The sequence below is a fragment of the Akebia trifoliata genome, chromosome 5, assembly GCF_017979445.1.
Source record: "Akebia trifoliata isolate Shusen 1 chromosome 5, ASM1797944v1, whole genome shotgun sequence".
Taxonomy (NCBI): domain Eukaryota; kingdom Viridiplantae; phylum Streptophyta; class Magnoliopsida; order Ranunculales; family Lardizabalaceae; genus Akebia; species Akebia trifoliata.
In genome coordinates, this window is record NC_141379.1 from 25,477,075 (window position 1) to 25,486,571 (window position 9,497).

Below are 9,497 nucleotides of genomic sequence, written 5' to 3' on the forward strand. Positions count from 1 at the left end.
TATATATATATATATATATATATATATATATATATATATAGAGGTCAGGAGTGATTGGGGGACAAAAAATTTGATAGTATCTCAAAAATATGGGTTAGAATTCAAAATGGGATGATTTTTTTGTGATGATATCCTCTATGGCAAGAACATCATCCTCACAAAAAATCAGCCCACTCTAATCCCATTAAAAGTGCTTTAGAAATAATTGATGGTCCACAATTTTTAACCTTGTAAAAGTGGGGTTAGAAGTCTCCTTCTCCCATGTCTTTAGAGAGGTCAACAAGGCTGTCGATATGCTAACTTCCTATCAGAATAGTTTAGGTTGTACAGAATAAGATTGTGAGTTGCTATCAAACGACCTTGTATCTGTTATTTATCAGGATGCCTGTGGTATCCCGTTCCTTTGGTTGTAGTTGGTCTGGGTAGGACTGTCAACGGATAGCTATCCGATCGGATAGTGCTATATCCGAATTCAAATCCGAAAATAAATAACACTATCCGAATTCGAATTCGAATCCGATCGGATATCCCTAACAAACATTCGAATTCGAATCCGAAAAATATATCGGATATCCGATAATATCCGATTCGATAAAAAATCTGACGAAACCCACAGATTTGTCCGAACAATCATTCAGACCAGTTCAGATCGAAGAGAGAGAGAGAGAGAGAGTATGTACCTGCATGCTCGCCGGTCGGGGAAGACTTGTCGGAGTTTGCATAGTTGAAATGACGAAACCCACAGATTTGTCCGAAAAATCACTCTGACCGGTTCAGATCGGAGAGAGAGAGAGAGAGAGAATACGTACCTAATGCTCGTCGGCCGGAGAAGATAGTGGTCGAAGTTCGATCGAAACCCGCCGTGTCATCTGGTTGTTTACGGCTTTAGTCATTAAGGTGGATTAGATAGAGAAGACGAAATTTTAAAAATAAATTTTCGTTGTATAAAACGAATACATAACACATATATATATATATATATATATATATATATAAACGTTTTGTTGTAAAACATAAATACATGATATGTAGTGTTATCGGAGCGGATATTATCGAATCGGGTATTGCGATATCCGAATTCATATCCGAAACTTATTCGAATGTTAGAATGACATCTGATATCCGATATTCGAAATTTTCGGATAATATCCGATTTTTCAAATTCAAATTCGGATTTCGGCTATCCATTGACACCCTTAGGTCTGGGTCTGCCTTAACCCTGTTGACCTTTCAAAAAAAAAAAAAAGAAATTTCAGAATAAGCTGATTTTTTGTGAGGTGATCAGCGGTCCAAAAACTTCTATCCATTCAGTTTAAGGTCCATCCTTTGGAGAACTTGCACACAAACCAATATATGTGATAGATTTCTAACCATAAAAAATCCATCTACATCCACGCTTGAGGCTCCTAGGATATTAAATAGAAACTCAAAGAACACTCACCAATCTTAAAAAAAATGTCAGAGTAAGATGTATGTTTCATTAGTCACGATGTCTCAAGACCCTTAACAACAAATGGAGGAATCCTGATTGACTGTCTGTAATAGAGATGTGGCCCACATGGATGCCCTAAATACATGTATAGGCACAAAAACCCATGAATATTTAGTCCACCTTTTCTTGGGCTTACAGTCTAAAAATTAACTTGATTGGTGATTTCTAGCTGTTGGATTTGAATATGGTAAGAAAAGTATCTAATTCGATCCAAAGCTCTACATACAAGAAGCTTCACACATTATTATGTACTTCCTCGCCTATTGAATGTGGTGAGTGGAATCTCCAATCAAACAATTGGTGGGCCAATACTATATCATCAGGACCATTCAATCAGATTGCACAAGATTGTTTGGACTATGTCTATTAATTATCCTATAACTGCCATGTGGCAAATATTATGTGGTCCTCAAATAATTTCCAATCGGATTTATCATGTACACACTCGTATTTATCTTATCTCTTCTCAACACCAACCACATAATAACATCACAAGTTGGACCTTCCAATGACAGCTTAGTGGGCTGTAAATGGGCCTGTCCAGGCTGCCAATGGGCCTTCTCAAAAGGCTGATCCACGCCCTAAACATGAATCTGGACTAGTCTGGCCCAATAACGTAATGGGTCCGAGTTTTGCTAAAACGTGGCGCATTGATAGCCTTACGGCTAAAGAGATTCTCAAGTGAAATCAACATTATGGAAATGACTTTTATCTATCCGATTGTAAACTTCTTCTAGAGCTCCAACTCAAATATAGTTACATATGGTTTTGTAATCCGGCTACTCGTCTCATCTTTTGCAACCACCAAGGTAGACTGTATGAGTTAATCATTAATGTCATTTAAATTATTTAAATAAATAAATAAATATATATATATATATATATATATATATATATATATATATTATGTAGGTAAAAAAAATATATGATTAATCTGGAACATAAACATGTCACCTCGAGATTCTTACAAGTCGGGACATGAATTCAAGAAATTAATAATAAGGAAACCCTAACACCAAGACAATGATCTTATATAATAGATGAGAAAAGACATGTAAGGAATTCGCATCCCTAGTCATTCGTTGAACTTAAGTAATCTTACTAACGTAAGCATTAGAGTATCTTTGATAAGGTACCATATTGGTGCTCGATTACAACAACTTAAGTCAGCGTTGGATTCGATTTGTTGATGTTTTGAGGTATTGTGATTGAAGGAAAAATCGCATAGGTATTCACATTTCGATAATAATTAATTTTATAGCGTAAACTTCACTAACAGGTTCTGTAGACACCCAAATTTGACTGGGCGCTCAATGTAAAATGCCTCAAAATTGTAAAAATTGGAATGGGCCCCAAGGCCCAAACCTTCAAAAATGTAATGTATTTTGTCATCCTCTTTCAATAAATGGCCCAAGGCTACTCGCGTGGCCCATGGATCCAAACTCCTCACTACCCTTCTACACTCCTCAACCCAACCCAACATAAGTCCAAATTTATTCATATTCAACCCATCACCTAAGTCCAATCGTTCCTCAACCCAACACTATACTCACCCAAGCCCATTCAATTAAACCCCAAGTCATTTTATTTAGTTTTTCATTGTTAAGTTCATTATCCTACCCATCATCATTACACTATTGCATATACATGCACTCTCATTACATTTGCATTAGTCAAGAAGAAAATTTCAAAATTCGAGGATTTGAAATCTTTTTATCTAAGGACAGCTTTTACCCTCAAGGATTTGGACATCTCGATAAATTGTTGAATCTGGCTGCAAAATGAACTGTCATTGAATTTGTCATTCAGATGTCACACTATCTATCAAAGTGTCGACCATCTAATTTGCTCTCACCCTCTACTAAAGAGGGGCATCTATAGACACCCTATTTTTGTATTTGCCTAATTCGACAATTCATCATCCGATTGTTATAGATTCTTAATGATAAACGCAAAGAACTCGAAAGTTTGAGAGGCCCTTTCCCAATTTTTTTATTTTTAGTCATTTCGCTTCTCTCACTCGTTATCATGCGACATAGAAAATAACGCACACGAGTGATCACTACACTTTACACTCGATTTAACAAGTATATATGCTCAGGGTCGCTACAAATTTCAATAACTTAGAGACCTCGTCAAGCTAGTAAAATATGACCTTGAGACTTAGAATAATCATATTGGGATTAAAAGAAACCTTACACCAAAAATTCATAAAAATCGATAAAATGACGAAAATACCCCTTATAGGTCTCACACGTTTGAAAAGTCTCGAAAGTACTTTCATAGAATATGATTTTGAGTCTAAGGAAACTAAAATCGGTGAAAATGGAAAAAATTTACAAAAAAATATAAAAATGACCAAAATACCCTTTGATATCCGACTTTTACCTAGAGACCTCAATTCCTAAGAAAATGTGGCCGAAAAAAAAAATTCAATAAATCTACACACATTAAAAAAAAATAGAAAACCTCTTCTTACAAAAATTGAAAATTTTAAACATAAAATAACATTGAGTCGAATTAAAAATCAAAACTTAATCGACCATTCAAAGCGAAAATTAAAATTTAATTAACCAATCGAATTAAAAATTAAAACTTAATTGACCAATCAAATTGTAAATTAAAACTTAATTAACTAATCGAATTAAAATTTAAAACTTAATCGACCAATCAAAGCAAAAAAATTAAAACTTAATCAATCAATCAAAACGAAAATTAAAACTTACCCAACCAATCCAATTAAAATCTTGAGATCGAATACTAAAATAACTTTTTTTAACTTAATCGACCCATCAAAGTGAATGTTAAAATCAAAATTTTAACTTAATTAAATTGAATCAAGACTCATCCAATCACCGATTGACGAATAAAACATAAGGGACAATCAACAACATGTACAACGCCTTCACTCTCTTACATTCACAGTCAAGTCTTCTTCTTCATTAACGTTGTAGCCATACTTTCTTCTCCATTAACAACACGTGCAACCCCTCATTCTTCTCAACAATGTTCTTACAACAACTTCCTCTTCCTCTTTAACGTCTCTCCCATATCAAAACCACCTCTCTATTCATCTCTATCTAAGTCCCTAACAACAACATCGCGTTCTCTATCCTCTCTTAAAACTCTGCAAATAATAAGATCACATACTCTTTCTCTCTTTAACGCCACTCTTACATTGTATCATTACTACCCATTCATCCTATTTCACCGCCGCCCTCAAGTTATCGTTGAATTGAACCTGAAGGGATTGTACCACAACAACTATATTATTATAGAGGTGAGTTTAGTTTTGTTATTTTACTTTTTTTTTTTTTCTCTTTGACTTATTTTTTTTCTCCCCCAATGTTTGTTTTCTTCGATATACCTTGTGCTTTTTACCATCATCCATTGTTGATGTTTTATTTTATTCTTAAGTCCTAATCATCATACGACTGAAGAAGTTTTTTTTCTTCTTCTCACTCTTTTCCTCGTTTTTTTTTGTACTAATGGGATTGGAAAATACATCTTCTTTGATAAGTTCTTGATCATCATACTTAAATCAAAATCTTTTAGAATTGCTTGAAAATTTCTAATTGGAGTGATTCAAATTATTTTAATAATTTGTATGATTAGGAATAAAAATTTGTTCAACTCGATGGATTCTAATTGGGTGATAATCATGTGATAATGTGTTTGGTAAATCGATAAGTATTCATGATGACTATTTTGGAGGTTCATAATTTTCCAATTTTGAAGTTTTACATATGTTCATAATTTTTCACTTTAGAAATTTTACAAGTGTCTATATTTTACTGATTTGGAAATTTGTCACATATTCATATTTTACCAATTTAGCAATTATGAGTGACATTCATATTTCATTGATTGGAAAAGTTTGCCCATATTGATATTTTACCGATTTAGCAATTATGAGTGACATGTTCATATTTCATTGATTGGAAAAACTTTTTCATATTCATATTTTTCTAATTTAGTAATTTTATATGATATCGAATTTTTCAATTTAGGAAGCCATGTGTATCCATATTTTCTTGATTTGATAATTTTACATGATCTCAATTTTTTTCAATTTAGGAATCTATGTGCATTCATATTTGATCAATTTGGTAATTTTATGTGATATTGATTTTTCCAATTTTGAAATTCATATAGGTCCATATTTCATCAATTTGATAATTTTATGTGATATTGATTTTTTTTAATTTAACAATTCACATATGTCCATATTTTATCAATTTGGTAATTTTATGTGATATTGATTTTTTCTGATTTAGCAATTTATGAGTATCCATATTTTCTCAATTTGATAATTTTATGTGACATCAATTTATTTAATTTAGAAGACTTTATATTTTGCCAATTTATTAATCATTTATGAATTTAAGAGGTTCATATTTATTTTCGTTTTGCTAATTTGATAACTATGAATAATGTGGATTTTGCCAATTCAGACTTTTTCACATGTGAATAGTCTTTATGAATTCAAATTTTTAATGCATATGGTGAAAGTTGCTAATTTTAGGGATTAATTTATACATGTTATAATAATTAATTTAATTGATAATTGTTTATGCATGTTTCAACATTGGACTATTTGATATTTATTTTTACATGTTTTGATATTGGATCAATTTGATAAGTACTCGTGTATATTTTGTCATTAGATCAAATTGGAAATTGCTTACACATGTGCAAATTGAGGCAAATTTGGGAAGTATTCCTACATGTTGGCTCTTTGATTAAAAATTATTTTGGTAAAAATTGCTACATGAGCCTTAGGATATATAACAAGATTTAGGCTTTTTCACGTTCTTTCCTTTTATGTGCCGACTTTAAAGTATTATGTAATTCTTTGATTATTTTAGCCACAAGATTTGTTTAGCAAATTTGACATAAATTGATGATGATTGGGCTCTAGTTTGACTCTAGTATTTGCCTGTTAACCATATGATAATTTTGGATTGTAGTAGAAATTGATCATTTTGATCGGGTGGGTTCAGTGCCTGACACCTTCTGAAATCCATAATCTGACCCATTACCCATTTCTCTTACCCATGAACCGATCTAGATCCACTTTAGAGTTATTTTTTATTCCTAGAACTAAATTAGGTGGCGTCCCCAATTCTCAGGAAATCCTTAATTTACCAGTCAGATACATTTTTACTATTTAATGAAAAAAGGTCGAGGTGATTTCACTAGCATACACGCACTCACACTTTCTAATTTCGTTCATTTTTTTTTTCTCTTCAACACACTTTTTCATTGATCCTCATTCTAATAATTGGTCCTTATCATAATAACCATCGTTCTTTCCTCATTTCATTATTTTTTAAAAATGATGACCTCAGTTGGGACTATATAAAAATCACAAATAATAATAAAAATAATTACAAACATGTCAAAAGAAAACAAAAGAAAACTAAGCCAACTTTGCAATGCACTAATATTTAGGATTGTCAAATTTAATCATCAATGTCCCCCGTAGAGTCGCCATTGAAAACGCCTTGATTCACGAGTGCGGATTCAATTTTTTTGGGACTCGCCACCTAGTTTTATGATTCAGAAACCAAAGATGACTCTAAACAGATAAGAAATATAGAACTACGAAGAGGTTATGAATATAAGGATCTGAATATGAGATTGAAAGATATTAGGCACTAATCCCACCTAACGAAAGTCGATCTCTACTATTCTAAAAAATTTACATTACAAAACCGGCCTAAATTTAGAATAAAGATAAGAAAAATTACATTTTTTAAATGAGTGATTGCGATGATCAGTTATACCAAAAATTAGCATTGAGCGTTTGGCGAGAGAATTTTCTCGATTTGTATTCGCTTCTAGATCAGTTCCCGCACTTCAAGATAAGATTTTTTTTTCTTCTAGATCTGAATATTTTTCTAACTTTTTGATATATTTTTTTAAGGTTTTTAAGTGTTTTTAGGTTAAAAATTAGGGCTTGGGGGTTAGATATTGACTTGGGACATCACATTTACGACTTTGAGAGAGTTTTTTATCTTTATTTTCTATGATTTCTCAAGACTTGCGAGATAAGATGGTAGAGTTTTATTGATAAGATTAGAGTTAGATTAGGTCTATTTGAGATAGAGTCTATCTCTGACTAATCTTCAAGATGTTTATATAAGATTTCAAGTGATTTTATTTGGATTTTGATTTTTTAACTTACGTAGAATGAATTTTTTAAATTTTGGAGAACTCTCCAATGAAGGATTTTTTATTAAATTATTTTGAATTCTTTGAGATCCGTAGTGGAGAGTTCTTTAATTAAACATCAGGTGGGCCCCACTTGAATAAATGAGCCGTCACTTGAAATTTAGCCCATGGGTTTAATTAATTGAATTTATTTGTTTAAAATTTTTAATCTAATTTATTAAGATTTTAATTTAAATTACTTAATATTTTAACTATTAGTTTCAATTGAATTTTAGAGTTGGAATATTATTGTTTTGCCATCAAAGAAGATTTTTGCTTTGGGATGTCACTTTTTGACATTTTGAAATATTTCAAAATCAATTTTTTGTAAGGAATTCAATGAGATTATTGGTTTGTGTCACTTATAAATTTTTGAGATTTTTGGTGTGAAATAATCACGGATCTTACGAGAGGTATTTTAGTAATTTTGTCAAATTTTGTGAAAATTAGCAAAATAGTTTATTTGATTTTAGTTTATTGTTTTATGTGCTCGAAAGGGTTCTTCTAAGCGTAATGTAGTCGTTAGAGGTGTTTTGACGTCAGGAGTATTTTAGTAATTTGATTATTATTATTTTTTTATGATTTTTCTTGTAAAACTTCTTTTAGTATCAAAATGATGATTTATATGATCATATTTTCTTAGCGTAATATGATTTCTAAGACTTGTTTACATAAAATATCTCATCCGAACTTTGAAAACACAACTAATAACAAATATATAAAAATAGAATATTCATTCATCATTGAGAATCGTCATAATCTAGTTGACGAGTTGATTAATCATGCGAGTGCAAAAATGAGGTGTCTATACTATGAAATCCACATGTTTATAAATTGATGAATCGATTTTCATATACAAATATGCTCAAAGAAATACAACCAAAGAATTTGAAATAGTAAAATTTTATTTCATTTATTTTGATTTTAATGGTCTCAATATTTTTCCTTCCTTTATTTTAAATAATTTTCTTAAAGAGTTACAACTAAAAATTAAGATATTGGACAAAATTGAAAATCAGTATAATGTCTAATCCAAAATCAATATTTTCCACTCTTTTTATAATGACAAATCTGATCAATTGATTAACATTACAACCAAATATTTATTAAAGGAAAAGTAAAAAATAAGATAAAGTTGGTTATTTATTTAGCATGCATGTGTATTATGTGAAGTCAAGCTTGCAATAATAAAATCCAAAGAAAAAATTCTTTATGCTTATTCTCTTCTAGATAAAATTTTCCTTTCTTTTATGCTTTTGTGAGATCACTGTTATTGCAATTTAGGTTTCATTTTTATTGTTTTGACTCAGTATTTTGGTTTTTCAAATGTTACTTTAAAATTTCAAAAAAATACTTACATGTTCATCTTCCTAAGTGCTAGTTACGACCATCATCTAATTCCCATTGTAAAGGAATGGCAAATGATAAAAGTATCCAAATTCTTAAATTTCACTTGTAGTGATTCAGAGGTGTTATTATATGAGAAATCACATGAAAAAGACTAGTTTAGACATGATCAAATACATGCAATTAAATCGAAGAAATTTATTTCCCTAACCATCCAAAAAATATAATTAAGTTAAATCAAATAATTAATGATTCAACCAAGTAATATTCTCACAAAGATCATCTTTCGAGGAACTTATGAATATGATAAAAGCCTGGCATGATATTATTATTCCTAAATATGACCTTTACAATTTAAATCCATAAACAAATGGCTCCAAAGGGTATTTGATGTTGCTAATCTTCCAGATAACTTGGGAAAGTCAAAACATTCGTATATGAG